General features: G+C 43.1%; 1 non-coding gene across 1 annotated transcript; it reads right to left on the bottom strand.

Moving 5' to 3' along the window:
* Positions 1-22434: 22434 nt before the first annotated feature.
* Trnas-gga lies at positions 22435-22518 on the bottom strand. Its single transcript is given in 2 exon segments — positions 22435-22469; positions 22479-22518. It is a non-coding gene; the product is annotated as a tRNA-Ser (tRNA).
* Between the last annotated feature and the right edge of the window lie 822 nt (positions 22519-23340).

Here is a 23340-nt window from a genome sequence, read left to right on the forward strand (position 1 = left end):
TGGAAACACAAACATTAGCCCTAGAAAGGTAACTGCAAGGGAATCTTGGGTAACAGATGAAATACTTCACTAGATCGACAAAAGAAGGAATTACAAAAAGTTTCAGGGAACGACAGCAATACAGCAACACAAATCACAAAGGAATGAAATAAATACGAAGTGCAGAGAAGTCAAAGCGAAATGGCTGCAGGAATAATGTGAAGTAATCGAAAAAGAAATGATCGTTGGAAGGGCTGACTCCGTACTCGCAAAAGTCAAAACAATCTTTGGTGAAATAACGAGCGAGGGCGAGAACATAAAGAGTGCAATGGGAAGTTCATGGTTAAACTCAAAGAAGAGAGTAAATAGGTGCAAAGAACACATAGAAGATTTATATGAGGGACGGGGGGGGTGGGGAGGGGAGATTGTAAATTGACATGATAGAGGAAGCAATAGGAGGCGACATGGAAAACGTAGGGAATCCAATATTAGAGCCAGAACATAACTGAGCTTTCCAAGACTTGACATCAAATAAAGAAGAGGGGAAGATAACATTACACAGAAATATTTAAAACGATTAGGACAAGTGGCAACCAAACGACTACTTCGGTAGGTGTGTAGAAGATATTTGATTGGTGACAAGCCATCAAACTTTCCGAAAAATATCTTACAATCAATTTCTATGACCGCAAGAGCAGATAAGTGCGAAAACTATCCACAAGCAGCTTAACAGTTCATGCATCGAAGTTGGTGAGAAGAATAACAAATAGAGGAATGGGAAAACAGACTGAGGAATTGCTCGATGAGGATCAGTTTGGCTTTAAGAACAATAACCAAAACGGCCTTGCTGTGCTGGTACTGCGAACGGCTGAAAGCAAGGGGAAACTACGGCCGTAATTTTTCCCGAGGGCATGCAGCTTTACTGTATGATTACATGATGATGGCGTCCTCTTGGGTAAAATATTCCGGAGGTAAAATAGTCCCCCATTCGGATCTCCGGGCGGGGACTACTCAAGAGGATGTCCTTATCAGGAGAAAGAAAACTGGCGTTCTACGGATCGGAGCGTGGAATGTCAGATCCCTTAATCGGGCAGGTAGGTTAGAAAATTTAAAAAGGGAAATGGATAGGTTGAAGTTAGATATAGTGGGAATTAGTGAAGTTCGGTGGCAGGAGGAACAAGACTTCTGGTCAGGTGACTACAAGGTTATAAACACAAAATCAAATACGGGTAATGCAGGAGTAGGTTTAATAATGAATAGGAAAATAGGAATGCGGGTAAGCTACTACAAACAGCATAGTGAACGCATTATTGTGGCCAAGATAGATACGAAGCCCGCACCTACTACAGTAGTAAAAGTTTATATGCCAACTAGCTCTGCAGATGACGAAGAAATTGAAGAAATGTATGATGAAATAAAAGAAATTATTCAGATTGTGAAGGGAGACGAAAATTTAATAGTCATGGGTGACTGGAATTCGAGTGTAGGAAAAGGGAGAGAAGGAAACATAGTAGGTGAATATGGATTGGGGGACAGAAATGAAAGAGGATGCCGCCTGGTAGAATTTTGCACAGAGCACAACATAATCATAACTAACACTTGGTTTAAGAATCATGAAAGAAGGTTGTATACATGGAAGAACCCTGGAGATACTAAAAGGTATCAGATAGATTATATAATGGTAAGACAGAGATTTAGGAACCAGGTTTTAAATTGTAAGACATTTCCAGGGGCAGATGTGGACTCTGAGCACAATCTTTTGGTTATGCCCTGTAGATTAAAACCGAAGAAATTGCAAAAAGGTGGGAATTTAAGGAGATGGGACCTGGATAAACTAAAAGAACCAGAGGTTGTACAGAGATTCAGGGAGAGCATAAGGGAGCAATTGACAGGAATGGGGGAAATAAATACAGTAGAAGAAGAATGGGTAGCTTTGAGGGATGAAGTAGTGAAGGCAGCAGAGGATCAAGTAGGTAAAAAGACGAGGGCTAGTAGAAATACTTGGGTAACAGAAGAAATATTGAATTTAATTGATGAAAGGAGAAAATATAAAAATGCAGTAAGTGAAACAGGCAAAAAGGAATACCAACGTCTCAAAAATGAGATCGACAGGAAGTGCAAAATGGCTAAGCAGGGATGGCTAGAGGACAAATGTAAGGACGTAGAGGCCTATCTCACTAGGGGTAAGATAGATACCGCCAACAGGAAAATTAAAGAGACCTTTGGAGATAAGAGAACGACTTGTATGAATATCAAGAGCTCAGATGGAAACCCAGTTCTAAGCAAAGAAGGGAAAGCAGAAAGGTGGAAGGAGTATATAGAGGGTCTATACAAGGGCGATGTACATGAGGACAATATTATGGAAATGGAAGAGGATGTAGATGAAGATGAAATGGGAGATACGATACTGCGTGAAGAGTTTGACAGAGCACTGAAAGACCTGAGTCGAAACAAGGCCCCCGGAGTAGACAATATTCCATTGGAACTACTGACGGCCGTGGGAGAGCCAGTCCTGACAAAACTCTACCATCTGGTGAGCAAGATGTATGAAACAGGCGAAATACCCTCAGACTTCAAGAAGAATATAATAATTCCAATCCCAAAGAAAGCAGCTGTTGACAGATGTGAAAATTACCGAACTATCAGCTTAATAAGTCACAGCTGCAAAATACTAACACGAATTCTTTACAGACGAATGGAAAAACTAGTAGAAGCCAACCTCGGGGAAGATCAGTTTGGATTCCGTAGAAACACTGGAACACGTGAGGCAATACTGACCTTACGACTTATCTTAGAAGAAAGATTAAGGAAAGGCAAACCTACGTTTCTAGCATTTGTAAACTTAGAGAAAGCTTTTGACAATGTTGACTGGAATACTCTCTTTCAAATTCTAAAGGTGGCAGGGTTAAAATACAGGGAGCGAAAGGCTATTTACAATTTGTACAGAAACCAGATGGCAGTTATAAGAGTCGAGGGACATGAAAGGGAAGCAGTGGTTGGGAAGGGAGTAAGACAGGGTTGTAGCCTCTCCCCGATGTTGTTCAATCTGTATATTGAGCAAGCAGTAAAGGAAACAAAAGAAAAATTCGGAGTAGGTATTAAAATTCATGGAGAAGAAATAAAAACTTTGAGGTTCGCCGATGACATTGTATTTCTGTCAGAGACAGCAAAGGACTTGGAAGAGCAGTTGAATGGAATGGACAGTGTCTTGAAAGGAGGATATAAGATGAACATCAACAAAAGCAAAACAAGGATAATGGAATGTAGTCTAATTAAGTCGGGTGATGCTGAGGGAATTGGATTAGGAAATGAGGCACTTAAAGTAGTAAAGGAGTTTTGCTATTTGGGGAGCAAAATAACTGATGATGGTCGAAGTAGAGAGGATATAAAATGTAGGCTGGCAATGGCAAGGAAAGCGTTTCTGAAGAAGAAAAATTTGTTAACATCCAGTATTAATTTAAGTGTCAGGAAGTCATTTCTGAAAGTATTCGTATGGAGTGTAGCCATGTATGGAAGTGAAACATGGACTATAAATACACTCCTGGAAATGGAAAAAGAACACATTGACACCGGTGTGTCAGACCCACCATACTTGCTCCGGACACTGCGAGAGGGCTGTACAAGCAATGATCACACGCACGGCACAGCGGACACACCAGGAACCGCGGTGTTGGCCGTCGAATGGCGCTAGCTGCGCAGCATTTGTGCACCGCCGCCGTCAGTGTCAGCCAGTTTGCCGTGGCATACGGAGCTCCATCGCAGTCTTCAACACTGGTAGCATGCCGCGACAGCGTGGACGTGAACCGTATGTGCAGTTGACGGACTCTGAGCGAGGGCGTATAGTGGGCATGCGGGAGGCCGGGTGGACGTACCGCCGAATTGCTCAACAAGTGGGGCGTGAGGTCTCCACAGTACATCGATGTTGTCGCCAGTGGTCGGCGGAAGGTGCACGTGCCCGTCGACCTGGGACCGGACCGCAGCGACGCACAGATGCACGCCAAGACCGTAGGATCCTACGCACTGCCGTAGGGGACCGCACCGCCACTTCCCAGCAAATTAGGGACACTGTTGCTCATGGGGTATCGGCGAGGACCATTCGCAACCGTCTCCATGAAGCTGGGCTACGGTCCCGCACACCGTTAGGCCGTCTTCCGCTCACGCCCCAACATCGTGCAGCCCGCCTCCAGTGGTGTCGCGACAGGCGTGAATGGAGGGACGAATGGAGACGTGTCGTCTTCAGCGATGAGAGTCGCTTCTGCCTTGGTGCCAATGATGGTCGTATGCGTGTTTGGCGCCGTGCAGGTGAGCGCCATAATCAGGACTGCATACGACCGAGGCACACAGGGCCAACACCCGGCATCATGGTGTGGGGAGCGATCTCCTACACTGGCCGTACACCACTGGTGATCGTCGAGGGGACACTGAATAGTGCACGGTACATCCAAACCGTCATCGAACCCATCGTTCTACCATTCCTAGACCGGCAAGGGAACTTGCTGTTCCAACAGGACAATGCACGTCCGCATGTATCCCGTGCCACCCAACGTGCTCTAGAAGGTGTAAGTCAACTACCCTGGCCAGCAAGATCTCCGGATCTGTCCCCCATTGAGCATGTTTGGGACTGGATGAAGCGTCGTCTCACGCGGTCTGCACGTCCAGCACGAACGCTGCTCCAACTGAGGCGCCAGGTGGAAATGGCATGGCAAGCCGTTCCACAGGACTACATCCAGCATCTCTACGACCGTCTCCATGGGAGAATAGCAGCCTGCATTGCTGCGAAAGGTGGATATACACTGTACTAGTGCCGACATTGTGCATGCTCTGTTGCCTGTGTCTATGTTCCTGTGGTTCTGTCAGTGTGATCATGTGATGTATCTGACCCCAGGAATGTGTCAATAAAGTTTCCCCTTCCTGGGACAATGAAGTCACGGTGTTCTTATTTCAATTTCCAGGAGTGTAGTTTGGACAAGAAGAGAATAGAAGCTTTCGAAATGTGGTGCTACAGAAGAATGCTGAATATTAGATGGGTAGATCACATAACTAATGAGGAAGTATTGAATAGGATTGGGGAGAAGAGAAGTTTGTGGCACAACTTGACCAGAAGAAGGGATCGGTTGGTAGGACATGTTCTGAGGCATCAAGGGATCACCAATTTAGTATTGGAGGGCAGCGTGGAGGGTAAAAATCGTAGGGGGAGACCAAGAGATGAATACACTAAGCAGATTCAGAAGGATGTAGGTTGCAGTAGGTACTGGGAGATGAAAAAGCTTGCACAGGATAGAGTAGCATGGAGAGCTGCATCAAACCAGTCTCAGGACTGAAGACCACAACAACAACAACAAGGGCACCAGTCAGGCAATTCTGACGTCACGCTTGATAACTGAAGCAAGAATCAAGAAAAATCAAGGCAAATTAACAAGATATGTTGACTTGTAAAAAGCGTTCGACAATATAAAATGGTGCAAGATGTACGAAATTCTGAGAACATAGCGCTAAACGATAGGAAAAGAAGAGTAAAATTCAATATGTTCACGAACCAAGAGGGAGACTTAAGACTGGAAAATCAAGAACGAAGTGCCCGGATTAGAAAGTGGGTGAGGAAGCAATGCAGTCTTTCGCCCCTGCTGTTCAATCTACACATCGGAGAAGCAATGACGGAAATAAAAGGAAGGTTCATGATTAGGACTGAAATTCAGGGTGAAAGGAAGATTCACTGATATACTGCTATCCTTAGTGAATATGAAGAAGAATAACAGGATCTGTTGAATGGAATGAACAGTATAATTAGTACACAATATGACTTGAGAGTAAAACGAAGAAAGACAAAAGTAATGAGAAACAGTAGAAATCGAGGACATAGAGGGTTTTCCGGTCCAAAAGGAGTCTGATAGTATAAAACATAGGCCTTAATTTTAGGACGCGAATTGTGAGAATACAGCATTGTAAAGTAGTGAATTATGGGCTGTAGCAAAAGCGGAACAGAATAGAATCGAAGCTTTTGAGATGTGATGTTGCAGAAGTATTTAAACAATTAGGTGGACCGGTAAGGTAAGGAATGAGGAAGTTCTCCGTAGAATCGGTAGGGAAAGGAAAATATGGGAAACACTGACCACAATAAAGGACAGAATAATAAGACTTGTGTTAAAACGTGAGGGAACAACGTTTGCATGATATTATAGGGAGCTGTAGAGGGTAAAACCTATAAGGGAGATAGACGTCCAGCATTAGAGTGCAAGTGGTTTCCTGACATGAAGACGTCGGAACACATGACATGAATTCTTGGCGAGCGACATCAAACCAATCACAAGACTGGTGTCTCAGGGAAACAAATACGTAAGTAAATAAATATAAAAATAAGTAAACAAAAAAAGAAGCTCACTACACTGGAACTGCTTTCACTTTCTCGCCGCCAGTAAATTTAATTTTGTAAACAGCAAACTTGCACTGTCAGTTATCAACGCGCACTACTTTTACTGGAGCGTGGCCGTACCTAGTCACTGAAACATTACATGTTTCAGCACGTGAAATATATGTATCAAGTACTCGAATACATAAAAAAAGTCTGTATGTGTGACTGCAGACTTATTTCGATATAATGTATTTCTTTCATTTTTCTCTTTTATGAAGTAGCCTGAATCGCCAAGTCAGAGTAATAATTTTATTGTATAATGGCCAGAGACTGTAAACGAGGCATATTTCTAGAATATCCAGAAGTCATACTATCAATTCTTTCCTCACGCATATTTGCGTAGTTTCTCGTCTAATTTTCTGTTACTAGGACGAAATAGGTTATATTGTAATCTGAATGCAGACCGTACTAACTTTAATATACTTTAACTCTTCTAGCTTCCTTTCTAATGAATACAGTTTTATATGTTTTTCCCTATTTTTACCTATGGCCACATCGAAAAGACTGAGGGCGGATTGTTCGGTGATACAAGGACCGGACACTTCACGTGGTCTTTCGTTATTTATTTCTTATTATAAAGCCGAACCACCCTGAGATTTATTTGCCAATTGTTTCCTGATTGTAACTTACATTTTCACGTAAGAATTTTGTGAAAGTGTTCGGTCAGCTATACCTCAACAATGACGTCGTCATTCGCCTGTTGGTTTGATGTCCACAGCTCCACAATTTAAGTTTGCCCATGAGTTATTCCCAGAATCTATCCTAACTTTTAATCATTCAGAATATTACAGAATTTTGTCTGAGAAGACACTATCTTTTATTCGCCGTCATTGGAATTTACTCATTCTCGTTGCGTTATTCGAGTTACCGTATGAAAAATTACTTGGTATTCATATTATCTTGAAATCGAGACTTTGTGAGAAAAAATTCTGTGAAAGTATCTCAGTCTCCAGTGAGAGACGGAGAAGCATTTCATCAGGTAATCGAATTTTTTTCTCGCTACTGCCGTGTAAACGGACCACCTTACCGAGTAATACCGGGAGACAAATTCCAGCATACACCTACTTGTGTTTACGAACCGCTCTGTTTCGCCAACGGCTTTAAAAGCGATATAACTTCACTTCAATGCAAAAGAAATTAGTTTGTGTACGAGGTGAGCGCACTCCAGGTCAGACTGCAGTGTAGCTCAAACGGTTCAAATAGCACAAAGCACTATGAGACTTATCATCTGAGGTCATCAGTCCCCTAGACTTAGAAACTACTTGAACCTAACTAACCTAAGGACATTATACACATCCATGTCCGAGGCAGCATTCGAACCTGCGACCGTAGCAGCAGCTCGGTTCCGGACTGAAGCGTCTAGAACCATTCGGCCACATCGGCCGGCCACTGTAGTTCCTTCTCTAGATTGTCGCTCAGATGACAAAATGGTAGACACCGAAATAGATGACAGAGGGATAGAAAAACAATTAAAATTGCTCAAAAGAGGAAAGGCCACTGGACCTGATGGGATACCAGTTCGATTTTACACAGAGTACGCGAAGGAACTTGCCCCCTTCTTGCAGCGGTGTACCGTAGGACTCTAGAAGAGCGTAGCGTTCCAAAGGATTGGAAAAAGCAACAGGTCATCCCCGTTTTCAAGAAGGGACGTCGAAGAGATGTGCACAACTATAGACCTATATATCTAACGTCGATCAGTTGTAGAATATTGGAACACGTATTATGTTCGATTAAAATGACTTTTCTGGAGACAAAAAATCTAATCGGTAGGAATAAGCATGGGATTTGAAAAAGACGGTCGTGTGAAACCCAGCTCGCACTATTCGTCCACGAGACTCAGAGGGTCATAGACATGGGTTCCCAGGTAGATGCCGTGTTTCTTGACTTCCGAAAGGCGTTCGATACAGTTCCCCACAGTCGTCTAATGAACAAAGTAAGAGCATATGGATTATCAGACCAATTGTGTGATTGGATTCAAGAGTTATTAGATAGCAGAACGCAGCATGTTATTCTCAATGGAGAGAAGTCTTCTGAAGTAAGAGTGACTTCAGCTGTGCCGCAGGGGAGTGTCGTAGGACCGTTGCTATTCACAATATACATAAATGACCTTGTGGACAACATCGGAAGTTCCCTGAGGCTTTTTGCGGATGATGGTGTAGCACATCGAGAGGTTGTAACAATGGAAATTTGTGCTGAAATGCAGGAGGATCTGCAACGAATTGCATGGTGCAGGGAATGGCAATTGAATCTCAATGTACACAAGTGTAATGTGATGCTAATACATAGAAAGAAAGATCCCATGTCATTTAGCTACAATATAGCAGGTCAGCAACTGGAAGCAGTTAATTCCATAAATTATCTCGGAGTAGGCATTAGGAGTGATTTAAAATGGAATGAGCATATGAAGTTGATCGTCGGTAAAGCAGATGCCAGACAGATTCATTGGAAGAATCCTAAGGAAATGCAATCGGAAAACAAAGGAAGTAGGTTACAGTACACTTGTTCATCCACTGCTTGAATATTGCTCACCAATGTGGGATCCGTACCAGATAGGGTTGATAGAAGAGATAGAGAAGATCCAACGGAGAGCAGCGCGCTTTGTTACAGCATCATTTAGTAATCGCGAAAGCGTTACGGAGATGATAGATAAACTCCAGTGGAAGACTCTGCAAGAGAGACGCTCAGTAGCTCGGTACGGGATTTTGTTGAAGTTTCGAGAACATACCTTCACCGGGGAGTCAAGCAGTATATTGCTCCCTCCTACGTATATCTCGCAAAGAGACCATAAGGATAAAATCTGCGAGATTAGAGCCCACACAGAGGCATACCGACAATCTTTCTTTCCACGAACAATACGAGACTGGAATAGAAGGGAGAACCGATAGAGGTACTCAAGGTACCCTCCGCCACACACCGTCAGGTGAGTTGCGGAGTATGGATGTAGATGTAGATACAGACTAGGCATCATCAACAATCCTTGCAACAGTACAAGTAGCACTGAAGAATGACCAAGAACATTTACGTGCACATATGCAATACAAAACAAAAAAAGAAGCAATGGTGGCTAATTTAAAAATTCTGAAATGCTCTGGGAAGCGAAAGTGGTATTTACACAAGAAATTCGGTATTGTTTTCACGTAACCATGATCGACAAATTTACAGAAGCCAGTAACTGACGACAGCTGTGAAACAATTTTGTTTCTCCAGCATGTATCTTGTACAGGGATAACAAGAGAACATAACAAGATTACAGAGCGTATGGACGAAAATTGAGCAAAATGAGAGAAGGCTAATCCTGCTAAAAAATATTCTTAGTCTCGCACAGTATACTGATTTGGTAGCAGGATGTACAGTGTATGTAGATATAATTGTAGATGAAGGGAAGGATGTTGGACGTCCGCAGAAAATATCCCACGGGTAGGGGCAAGTGGCTTTTAAGGCTCTAAAATTGCCACTTTTCATGTAAATGTGTTCATCAGTTTCGAGACATATCACAGCAAATGTGTTCTCGCATAAGCTGTCGCCAGCACACTGGTCGGCAAAGATGTGCAAGAAGATCGATAGTGAGCGCGGGATCAAGCGCGCCTATTGGGAGCGAGGCCAAAGACAGAGTCGCAAGTAACGTACCGCTAACGCCCTCTCGACTGCAAGTATTTACATCGCCACCGCGGACCAGAGGGCCTCAGTCTCAGTCACTAGCGCAGTCGCTCAGTCACTAGTCCAGCCACTTGCGCGCCATCTCGCATGCTAGTTTGGCGTCTGTCATTCATCGCATAGCAGGATTTGTAGTTTCCCATCATGAGGCTAATGTGGACTAATATTGAAGAGCTTGTACTACATGACATTCATGCAGTTAAATTTAAGTAGTAGCCAACTGTTTAAGTAAATAAAGAACCCAGTTAATACTTGTGTGCAGTTGTGTTGTAGAAAGAGGATACGGATCACCAAAAAGCATCCTCTCCCTTGTTTCCTATGGTACAAGATTCTACAATATGAAATAAATTTTATGGTAAAGTTTACAAACTTATTACAATGCAAGGATGTAATCCTTATCCACTCAATATACACACATCAAGAAAAGTTTTGCATCACCCCAGTTCCCAGAATTCCTGAAGACAGACGTTGACTGTGTATATTGTACCACGGACACAGTTCCTTTGACTGTTCAGAGATGTCACTAAAACCGACCAAAGATGTAAACAACCATTCATGACCAGCGCATAATTGATGGAGGGGGCCCAACAGCCGATCAGTTCCAGTCATTCCACCAGGGAGGAGGTCCACGGCTCGTGTTGTCTGTAGTTCAACCTTGCCTAGACGGTCAACTCCGCTGATCGATCGCGTCCGCATTGTTACCTTGTGACAGAAAGGGCTCTCAACAAGGGAAGCGCCCAGGCGTCTTGGAGTGAACCAAAGCGATGTTGTTTGGACATCGAGAAAATGGAAATCTTCAAGAATTTTCACATAAAAAAATCCGGAGACATTAGCCTTCAGCACGCCCTCGTACAACAATCCCAACTGCCTACTTGGTAGCTCAATTTCAGTAAGAATCGGCATCTGAGGCGACTGTTCTTGACCTTTTTTTTATATTTTAATGACGCTACCATAGTGTTCTGCTGAGTTCAAAAACTCAAAATCATTTCCTTCTTTCAATAAGGCACTGTTGCACATCTATTATACGTTACGTAAGGAAAGAGGTCAACATTATCATGGTGACGTTTATATATAAATACACCGAAGAGCCAAAGAAACTAGTACATCTGCCTAATATCGTGTAGCGCCCCCGCGTGCACGCAGAAGTGCAGCAACACTGCGTGGCATTGACTAGACTGATGTCTGAAGTTTTGCTGGAGGGAATTGACACCATGAATCCTGCAGGGCTGTCCATAAATCCGTAAGAGTAGGAGGTGGTGGAGATCTCTTCTGAATAGCACTTTGCAAGGCATCCCAGATATGCTCAATAAAGTTCATGTGTGGGGAGTTACGAGGCCAGCCGAGGTGTTTAAACTCACACCAGTGTTCCTGGAGCCACTCTGTAGCTCTTTGGGGCGTCGCAGTGTCCTGCTGGAACTATCCAAGTCCTCAGAATGCGCACTGAACTTGAACAGAAGCAGTTGTTCAGAGAGGATGCTTACGTACGTGCCACCTGTCAGAGTTGTATCTAGACGTATCAGCGGCTCATATCACTCCAGCTGTACACGCCCCACACCTTTACAGAGCCTCCACGACCTTGAACAGTCCCGTGCTGACATGCTGTCTCCATACCCGTACACGTCCATCAGCTGGATAGAATTTAAAACGAGACTCGTCCGACCAGGTAACATGTTTCCAGTCAACCCTCCAATGTCGGCGTTGACGGGCCCAGGCGAGGCGTAAAGCTTCGTGTCGTGCAGTCATGAAGGGTGCACGAGTGGGCCTTCGGCTCACAAAGCCCGTATCGATGATGTTTCGTTGAATGGTGCGCACGCTGGCACTTGTTGACGGTCCATCATTGCAATCTGCAGCAGTTTGCGGAATGATCGCACTTCTGTCACGCTGAACGATTTTCTTCAGTCGTCGTGGGTCCTGTTCTTCCAGGATCTTTTTCCGGTCTTAGCGATGTCGGAGATGTGATGATTTACCGGATTTCTGATTTTCCTAGTACACTCATGAAATGGTCGTACGGAAAAATCCACATTTCATCGCTGCCTTGGAGACGCTTGTCGCACCGCCCGTGCGGCGACTATAACACTACGTTAAAACTCGCTTAAATCTTAATAACCTGCCATTGTGGCAGCAGTAACTGATCTAACAACTGCGCCAGACATTTGTTGTCTCATCGAGGCGTTGCCGACCGCAGCACCATCTTCAGCCTTTCTATGCATCTCTGCATCTGAATACGCATGCCTATGCCAGTTTCTGTGGCGCTTCAGTGTATGACATAGTATCGAGGTATGGAGAAAGAGTTTGTCATTGTTCTGAGTATATAATTTCCATTAGTCAGCTTTTCTCGAATTTGGTTCCATAGCTCTTTAAAATTTGTTGGGAACTGTCATTGTTACGAGCGATATTGTGAATTTGTGTAGAATAATATTAATTTATACGGCTAATAGACATATTTGGCTATACAGCAATATTAAGTGGTCTAGTCCGTAAAGAATATGATACCCGAAAAACAGCTAAGACATCTAATTCTTAATTAAATCACTATTTGCCGGTTTCCCAATATTTACATTTTGAAGTGGACGGATTCATAAACTAACATGGTATGACATCCAAATATCAACCAGGCAATCCAAATGTTAGACGTAATTGTTTGTAAAACACGATATAATCGGTAGAAGTGCGATAAAAATGTAATTCTCATGTAAAATTATAAAAAAATTGCTGTCCTGTGATATGTCCACACCTAATTATATCATAGCAGTAAGCACTTGGCATGTAAACGTTTTCCTGTACACATGACTAGAAGTTTTTCTGTTGCATCGTAATCATTATTTTATGATATCAGTAACACATTACACTGTTATCGCACTCGTAATGGTTATGTAGTGTGATTATGTAAAATTACATCTGTTGTTTAGATAACCTGATTGTTGTTTGGATGTCAGATGACGTATATTCATGGAACTGTCCATTTCAAAATGGGTCTGAAATTGGCCACTACTGATTTAAATAAATATTGTTGCATGCAAATACACAGTATTCTCGGAAACAGTACTGTATTTGAAGAAATTCCTATTTAATAGGTATTAATTTTCTGCTAATGTTCGATATCGGGTGTTCAAATAGTGTAAAGGTAAAGGATAAACGTTGTTAGGGGAAATTGGGCTAAGATTGGGTAGCGCGGTGAAACCGGCTGTTGTGTTTCTGATTTTACTATTAACCTCGTATGGTGGAAAGATATTAGTTAAGAGAAAAGAGCTATTTTGGCGTGTCGTTATTATTGAGTTCACAGCCTAGGTGAAGGTAGGTTTGTTTTACGGTATCAACTCAGTAATGCTCTCTTGTTTTTAAACTGCAATTATTTCTTAGTCATTACACTTTGTCAGGAATATTAAATAATTAGTATTATCTATACACTAGCAAACAATAGGGATCTGGTTCAACAACAGCGAGCTGTTGTTTCGTTTCCATAATCTCTGCACTCAGGTAAGACCGAGTACGTATTACTGCACTAAAATCTTTTCTGCCATGTCAAATATGCTATGATTTACCAAAAGTAATCAAATAGAAAATCATGGAGCCACGAAAGCATAGAAAGGGCAATGGGAGAAATGGTATCAGGTAGGATGGTTAACTGAAACCTGTAAGAACCTTCAATGTTCCACGAAGTACCTTACGAGATTTAAAAAGGCTAGGACAAAACAACAAACCTCTAAGGAAGCTGCGGTTAAAGGACTGTTAGGGCCATGCCCACTTGTGTTTCCAGAACAACAACAAAAGGCATCAGTCGATCATATATCAATGCTTTTAGGCTTAACTTTGAAAGATGTCCTAAGACGAACAGACGATCTTGCAGTCAAAAATAATTTGAAGCGTAAAATCAACGATGAAGCTAAACTGACCGTAAGGAACTGGTTGCATTCAGTGGCGGAAAATATCGTTGCTGGGTCAAGGAATACTGCAGTGAAGCATATGGCGATTATTACTTTACATTTGTGTTTTATAAACAGCATTGTTAGTTGCATCGTATTTCAATAAATGTTTCCACTGGTTTTCCACTAAAAATCACGTTGGTATACACTGAGGTGACAAAAGTCGTGGGATAGCAGTATGAACGTATACAGATCGCAGTAGTATTGCGTACTCAAGGTATGTCATTTGTACTCAAATAATTCATGTGATCATAGACTTTGAGCTAGACACATGGGACATCCTATTTCAGAAATCTTTAGGGAATTCAGTTTTCCGAGATCCACAGTGCCAATAGTGCCACCAGAAAACCAAATTTCAGGCATTACCTCTCACCACAGACAACGCAGAGACCGACGGCCTTTCACTTAGCGACCGACAGCAACGACGTTTGCGTAGAGCTGTCAGTGCTCACAGACAAGCAACACTGCGTGAAGTAACCGCAGAAATAATTGTGGGACGTATTTCAAACGTATCCGTCAGCACAGTGCCGTTTAGAGGCTATGGCAGCAGGCGACCGGAGTGGGTGTTTTCGCTAACAGCGCGACATCGTCTGCAGCGCCTCTTCTGGGCTTGTGACCAAATCTGTTGGTCCCCAGACAACTGTAAAACCATGGCCTGATGAGATGTGACCAGATTTCGGTTAGTCAGAGCTGATGGTAGGGTTCGAGTATGGCACAGACCCCGCCAACCCATGGACCCAAGTTGTCAAGAAGGCACTGCGCAAGCTGGTGGTGGCTCCATAAAGGTGTCGCCCGTGTTTACATGGAACGAAGTGCGTCCTCTGACCCAAATGAACCGACCATTCACTGGAAGTGGTTATGCTCGCCTACTTGAAGACCATTTGCAGCTATTAAGTGAGGATTTAATAGATTTTGGTCCAAAAAATCGATTTTTCAAAAATACAGGGTGACTCAAAAAGAATACCACAACTTTAGGAATTTAAAACTCTGCAACCACAAAAGGCAGAGCTAAGCACTATCTGTCGGCGAATTAAGGGAGCTATAAGGTTTCATTTAGTTGTTCATTTGTTCGCTTGAGGCGCTGTTGACTAGGCGTCAGCGTCAGTTGATGCTCAGATGGCGACCGCTCAACAGAAAGCTTTTTGTGTTATTGAGTACGGCAGAAGTGAATCGACGACAGTTGTTCAGCGTGCACTGAGAATCCGCGGGAAACAACTCAGTATGAACGTGACTCGCCTAAGGTGAACGTTTTCTGTGCCATTTCAGCCAATAAAGTTTTTGGTCCCTTTTTCTTCGAAGGTGCTACTGTAACTGGACTACAGTATCTGGAGATGTTAGAGAATTGGCTGTTCCCTCTGCTCGAACAAGAAGCACAACAATTCATATTTCAGCAGGATGGAGCGCCACCACATTGGCACTTATCTGTCCATAACTACCTGAACGTCAACTACCCGAGGCGATGGATCGGCCGCCAGGCAGCCCGTGACAGAGGACTTCATCACTGGCCTCCAAGAAGCCCTGATCTTACCCCCTGCGATTTTTTCTTATGGGGGTATGTTAAGGATATGGTGTTTCGGCCACCTCTCCCAGCCACCATTGATGATTTGAAACGAGAAATAACAGCAGCTATCCAAACTGTTACGCCTGATATGCTACAGAGAGTGTGGAACGAGTTGGAGTATCGGGTTGATATTGCTCGTGTGTCTGGAGGGGGCCATATTGAACATCTCTGAACTTGTTTTTGAGTGAAAAAAAACCTTTTTAAATACTCTTTGTAATGATGTATAACAGAAGGTTATATTATGTTTCTTTCATTAAATACACATTTTTAAAGTTGTGGTATTCTTTTTGAATCACCCTGTATTATGTTCTTGACCATTACGTTTAATCTATGTTGTGTGTGAATTTAATCGTGATAACAGCTTTAGAAATGCTTTTAAATTGTTAAACTGATTAACTCTGCACTTACGGCCACTCCCAATGTTTCCGACATTTGGGAAACTGCTTGCATCAGTGGAATTTTTGTCGGTGTGAAGGTTATTTTCTTTCGATATCCTTGGCTGACATTTATATCTCTGGCTGAATCTATATCTTTGCCTGAAAACTTTCTTGCATGTGGTTTATTTGCGTTTTGGCAATACTAACACATATCAGAAGGTGGAAGGCTGAATTCGCAAACCTTTACATGGAAGTCAAGATTTATGCAAAATGGGTGGTGGAGAAACTGTGGTTAGGAAACGGAAGTTTCAAGGAAATCGGTTTACCAGGAAGAAAGCGGAAGCAACTCGAAATGAAGAACATAAGCTCTCAGCTTCAGCATCGAAACTTGGGACAGGAGAGTTGTACAGGTGCGTGATTGTTGTTGTTATGGATTTCACATGATTCAGACTTACTGATTTAGAGCTCCTCTGCCAGGCTATTAAGTTTTCATGTTCATGTGTTAGCTGTAAAAATACGGAATGCATGATTGTTGTTGAAGAAAGAAGGCTGGAAATAGCTTGCGATTTTAAATTAATCTGTAATTTGTGTGGCTATGACTTTTCTTTTTTTTTCCTCCAAAAAAACTAACACTGGTACCTATGAAAGCAATTTTAGGTTAGAAAATGCTCTGAGATATTTTGGACAGGGCAGAGAAGGAAGTAATTTATTGTGTGGTTTCCTGAACATGCCTCCACCTTATGAAAGGCTTAAAAAAATGAATAAAGAAATATCTGATGATGTATGCGAAGCTGCCAAAGTTTCCATGAAGAAAGCAGTGAAAGAATTGGTGGAAATAAACCAAAATGAAATAGATCCTGGGGTACATATTCATGACAGTGAATCTCCTACAAATGTTACTGACCTGTGTGTGTCTGTAGATGGGATCTGGTTGAAAAGGGGTCACCCATCTCTGTATGGGGTTACATCTCTTATGGTATTGACTCAGCAAAAGTTTTAGATGTAGAAATTATGTCTAAATACTACGACCAGTGTTCAACAAGGAAAATGTCCAACAATTATGACAGTGAGAAACAGTGGCAAGAAAAGCATGCAGTAGCACGCTCTAAAAATTATTGTGGTTCAAGTGTGGGCATGGAGGCTCCTACGGCAGTGAGGATGTTCTCCAGATCCGAGGCCGAGTATGGTGTTAGATATACTAAAGATCTCGGTGATGAAGACTTCTCTTCTTTCAAATCTGTAACAGATGAAAATCCGTACAACACAACAATAGAAAAGTTGGAATGTGTTGGCCACATCCAAAAGAGGCTTGGTGGTAGGTTTCGTCGCTTTCTGGTGAAAGTACTTGAGGACGGAAAACCACTAGGTGGAAAAGGCAGACTTACTCTGAAAGAAATTGATTCTCTTCAGTTATTTTATGGGAGAGCTATCAGGATAAACACACATAATTTAGAGACGATGAGGCTTCTGTGTGGGAAATGTTTTTCCACAAGCTGTACACTGACCCAACTCCTAGGCACAATCTGTGCCGGAAAGACGATTGGTGTAACTTCAGCGACAGTTATGAGACGTATTCACGTAAATACTCATTGCCAGAACCTGTTAGGAATGCAATTAAGCCCACATTCAGGTTTCTTGCAAACCCTGATTCATTGAGGAAGTGTCTTCCCGGAAAGACACAAAATGCAAATGAAAGCCTCAATGATTTAATTTGGATTAGAGACTCAAAAAGGACATTCTGTGAACTTGAAGTGTGTATGATGCAGTTTTATATTACAACAACGGAAATAATGGCAGAATTGAAGTGCTGAAGAGAGTTGGTATACATCCTGGTGTGCTTACAACAAAAGCATTTTACACCACCGACTAGAACAGGGTTAAGCAAGCTAACAGATCAGTGTCTTACCTGCAAATTCAGGCCAGGCAGATTCGAAGAGGAGAGAAGAGAAACCTGAAGGATGAAGAGTATGAGTATGGAAGATTTTAAAATTGAGGTAACCTATTTACATGTAGAACTATGAGAAGAAAATCTTTGAACCTCATTTTCTATGTTTTACATATTTTACGTTATTAGAAGCCTTCTCTCAGAAATATATGCGCTAATGCAATGAAATTTTCAGTATCTGTTCGCAACGTGTTGCTGTCTCCCTGCAACTAAAAAATACGAGAGCCTGTACTTACAATCTGATTTTCAGATGATTGTATGTAGAAAAAAAAGTTAATTTCGGATGTGCAAAATTAAAAACTCTGTAAATGATACAATTTGTACCATGAATTAATAACCGTAGTTCAATGGACTTATAACATTTTCAGGACAATAAAACAAAGTTTTCAGATTAATTTGCATGATTAGAATTTGAGCTAGGGCTTTTTATAAAAAAGACAAATAAAAATACAAATTTATGGCAAAATATTAATACTGCATATTTTAACACATTTTTCCTTTAAAACACAGCTCTTTTGCTTTACACATGCAAAATTTTAAATTTGTACATTATGGCTGTAATGATTTTTTAAATTAATGTTTACATTTTCCGTTACATCTCCCCTTAATTGACCTCATTTTCCCAACGACGATGGATATGAATGGGCCGCAGGTGTTCATGAATGGTTTGGAGAACATTTTGGACAATTTGAGGGAACGATTTGGCCACTCAAATTGCCCGACTTGAATCATATCGAACATTAACGGGACATCATCGAGAGGCCAGTTAGTGTACAAAGTCCTGTAGTAGCAACGCTTTTCGCAGTTATGGGCAGATACAGAGTCCGCGTGGCACAATAATTCTATAGGGTACTTCCAACGACTTGTTGAGTCTATGCCACGTCGTGCTGTTTGACTATGCCGGGTAAAAGGAGGTCCAACATGATATTAGGAGTTATGCTATGACTTTGGCCATCTCGGTGTACGTTCCAATAAAGTTAGTATGTGCACCCAGTCTTGCCCCACTATTGTGTTGAGAGCAGGGCATTCGAGTTTTGCCTTAAAAGGACCTCTCGTCAAAAAAAAACTCTGAAGTATGATTTTTGAGGAATAATAAAGCATATCCAATTAAACAATGATTATGTTTACTCAACCTGACAATTTACAGGTAAATAGTTTAGTTCCAGTTGGCGTTGGAGTATTAGCTACCCGACCTTACCCCACTTTCACCTATACCTATAACCAACGTTCTGTCGTCATTTGCAAAGACAACACGCAAAAAATTACCTAAGAATCAAGAAAAATTTCAGTTACAAGATGCTATCAGCTCTTGTACATTGTTTACAAACTTCATCTAAGAAACGGTCCTTGGCGTCACAAAGTGAAGTATTCGTATTTCTGATCGAGCAGTCGCTGGAAACGTACTATAGACGGGCCTGGCTTCGTTGCTGGGCAACTTAACATTACATGAGCCTCCCTAGGCGTGGGCAGCAGTTACTATCCCCCAGCCGCCAGCCGGCCAATATAAAAGCTATCACGCGGCCACCTCCGCCCCGGTTAGGGACCGCCTTCTGCTCCACGGAGGCCTTTGTCCTCCATTATTCACGCCTTCTGCTGCTGAAGAGGTCGGAGGTTATCATGAACGACACAGCGGCCTCTGAGATTGTGTCCGCCGCGTAGCCTTCCACTTTACTGGCACATGCGTCAGGAACTTTGCGAGGGTCAAGCTTTTCTCGGCGACTTCGAGCTTTGCGTTCAAAAATGGTTCAAATGGCTCTGAGCACTATGCGACTTAACTGCTGAGGTCATCAGTCCCCTAGAACTTAGAAGTACTTAAATCTAACTAACCTAAGGAAATCACACACATCCATGCCCGAGGCAGGATTCGAACCTGCGACCGTAGCCGTCGTGCGGTTCCAGACTGTAGCGCCTAGGAGCTTTGCGTTCATCAGAATTGTGGTATCGTTCAGACATCGCTGTAACACACCAAAATGAGCAATGCGAATCGAAACCACTCACATTAGCGAGGTTTCGCTGCAATCTGCAACAGCCAACGGGAGGCCCTCCCGAAGACCACTCCTCCCTTTCAGCACAGCATCGCCTTCACGCCGAGGGCAATACAGTGCAGAGCATGCAAGTGCTCAGCTCATTTCGTGATTCCATCTGATGGTGTCAACTTCATCAACGTCACAGTGTAGGATAACCGATTTGCTGAAGCTTCCAGTGAACTTTTGCTGTTGTAAATGTGGAACGCTGTACCTCAAAAGAACAGTTTCGTGACTTAGTGCATAAGTGATGCTTTCATGGTCAATGTCAGTTGCAAATTATTAAGTACCTTTACGTCAAAGAGGTGTGTCAAAATTAACTAAATATTTTATTTATTGAAGTAATAAAATGAACATTTTTCGTGAGCTGCAGTTCCTATGTGTTACCTTACAGGGCAATCAAAGAACCCACAGTTATGACCAGACGAAAGTAGTTCCCTGGTCAGAACAAGAGGTATGAGATGACTTCCAAAACTAAGTTACACATCTCGTCCCGCGCAAGGCCCATCCTGCGACAAAAGTGGCGCATTTTTAGAAGAGGTTATGTCCTGGGAATCCATAAGACACAGTTCTGCTGTGGTACAGATAACGTGTCCATCACAATATGCGAATGAAATGGCGCGACGTATAGATACGCACTCCAGAGTTGGGACAGCACGATTTTAGTAAACGAAACATCTAAATCACACACATGTTCAGCATGAAATTCTGCCGGCATATGGACCACATTCAGCGTCACATCTTGGCGTAGTGAAATGGTGACAACAATATGATCAAGGCTACGCAAACATAGGTAATGCTGATCGGGAAGGAAGGCCATCAATGTGGCACGGAGACGAACGTATCCCCTAGGACCGTGGGCGAAACGCGGCGTTAATTCTTTCAAACACCCTCCGATCATCTCTTAATCTTGACGAGAGTATACAGTTCGCTGCTCCAGTTCTTCAATCCTATCAACGGGAGTGTTATACGCTTCACTCTTGAGATGATCTCAGAGAGTGAAATTGAGAGAACTTAGGTCAGGTGATCCTGGAGGCCACAATACAGGCCCTGACCAACATATCCATCTCGGATCATTTTGGCACGTTAGATCTCGCTTCACATGAGCAGCAAAATGTTTCGGTGTTCCATCAAGCGTCTACCAAGTTTTCCACCCAAGTGTCTCGGATGAAATTTGAGCCAAAATTAGACGCCGACCTAATCGCAAAGTTTACATTGCAAACACATTTGTGCTAAAAAGGTCAATATTTCATCCTGAACTAAGGTACATTCCACAACCACACATTCCCCGTTAATTCGGAAACGGTTTCCTGATTCACTTTCACTAGAACGTTTGCTTTTCCTGATGAAATCCTCCTGAGTAGTTTCCGCCTGGACATCCGAATGGGGGACTATTTTACCTCCAGTATATTTTACCCGAGCTGATGACATCATCATTAAGCCACACAGTACAGCTGAATGCCCTCGGGATGAATATAACGTCCGTGGTTTTCTTCTGCTTTCAGCCTTTCAAAGTAGCGGCATAGGAAAGACATTACGGCTGATTTTACAACGCCAGACCAGTCAGCCATCTAGACTGTTGCCGTCGTAATACTGAACAGCTGTTGCCTCTCCTTAGGAGCGAGGGATTAGTCTGGCACTCTTCCCCCACCCTCCCACCCTCCCCCCCCCCCCGCCCTCCTGCGTTCTGGTTGCTCCTAGCATACGGCTATCTGTATCGTTGAGTCATGCAAGCCACCCCACCACAACGAGCTCCATGTTTCATTGCAGGCAGGATATCATAAACATAGGAAATGTATCTCCGTTGTAATATGCCGTTACTGAGCGACTAATATAAACAAACCGAAGACCACCATTCAAACATTGGATAATGCACCATTAAAACGCCACTTCTTATACGGAGCAATGGCTCTAGCAATAAGCAAATTCAGGTTACTCTCTCTAGAGTCAACGATTTCAACTTGCTTCGGTTAAGTGGCATGGCGTGACCTAGAGCGTTGCCAGGGAGGACGTTTAGATGTTTTTGCCGAATAGGGCGAAAAATACAAAAAAAAATAGTTTTAGGAAATAATGTTCACTACTGCAAACTCTATTCGTACTTCATTAACTCCCAAATCCCACCCTCCCCAGCCCGTTTCCGATTCTAAACTCTGTTGTTGGGTTCGTTTCGTAGATTTTGCAGTAGCTTCTGGAAAAAATGCCAAGAGGCTTGCCGCAGTGGTAACACTGGTTCCCGTCTGATCACCAAAGTTAAGCGCTCTCGGGCTTGGCTAGCATGTGGATGGGTCTGCCGAGTGCTGTTGGCAAGCAGGGTCCACTCGGCCCTTGTGAGGCGCACTGAAGAGCTGCTTGATTGAGAAGCAACGGCAATTGTCTTGTAAACTGACAACGGCAGGGAGAGCGGTATGCTGACCACATGCCCCTGCGTATCCGCATCCAATGACGCATAAGAAATGGTTCAAATGGCTCTGAGCACTATGGGGCTTAACTTCTAAGGTCAGCAGTCCCCTAGAACTTAGAACTACGTGAACCTAACTAACCTAAGGACATCACACACAACCATGCCCGAGGCAGGATTCGAACCTGCGACTACAGCGGTCGCGTGGTTCCAGACTGTAGCGCCTAGAACCGCTCGGCCACCCAGGCCGGCTGACGCATAAGAGCTGAGTGTAACACGGCAGTGCAATTTGGCGTTCAAGGCCTATTCGGAAGGTGTTTCTTTGTTTTTTCTAGGCAGGGTAAAGTTCATCGGTATTTTCATCCTTAACGTCTTAAAAGTATTACACCTGAAAAAGATCAGACGCACCGTTTCCGAGTAAAAGTGGATGTACGATATGAAGGGTGACAATTATTGAAATATATGCAAAAGAAACGTAAATTAGTTCCAAACTATGGCATGCACACACGTTATTCAACATGTGAACGTCACTACAGATATTCGAAATCAGGTTATGACGTGTTAGATATGCCTGCCATCATTGGCGATGACGTGGAGCAGACGAATAGCCAAATTCTGTATGACCCGTTGAAGTGTCACTACATCGATGGTGTCGAAGACCTTCTGAATGGCTGTTTTCAGCTGTGCAACGATTTTGGGGTTACTGCAGTACTTAGCTTGCATTTATCGCGAATCTCTTGCCCAATGTAAAGTCCCGAGCGACTGGAAAAAAGCGCAGGTGACGCCTGTATATAAGAAGGGTAGAAGGACGGATCCTCAAAATTACAGACCAATATCCTTAACATCGGGTCGTGGCAGGATTCTCGAACATATTCTCAGTTCGAATATAATGAATTTCCTTGAGAGAGATAAGTTGCTGTCCTTGCATCAGCACGGCTTTAGAAATCATCGCTCCTGGGAAACGCAACTCGCCCTTCTTTCGCATGATATCCTGCGAACCATGGATGAAGGGTATCAGACGGATGCCATATTCCTTGACTTGCGGAAAGCGTTTGACTCGGTGCCCCGCT

The sequence above is a fragment of the Schistocerca piceifrons genome, chromosome 2 (assembly GCF_021461385.2).
Source record: "Schistocerca piceifrons isolate TAMUIC-IGC-003096 chromosome 2, iqSchPice1.1, whole genome shotgun sequence".
In the NCBI taxonomy this organism is placed as follows: domain Eukaryota; kingdom Metazoa; phylum Arthropoda; class Insecta; order Orthoptera; family Acrididae; genus Schistocerca; species Schistocerca piceifrons.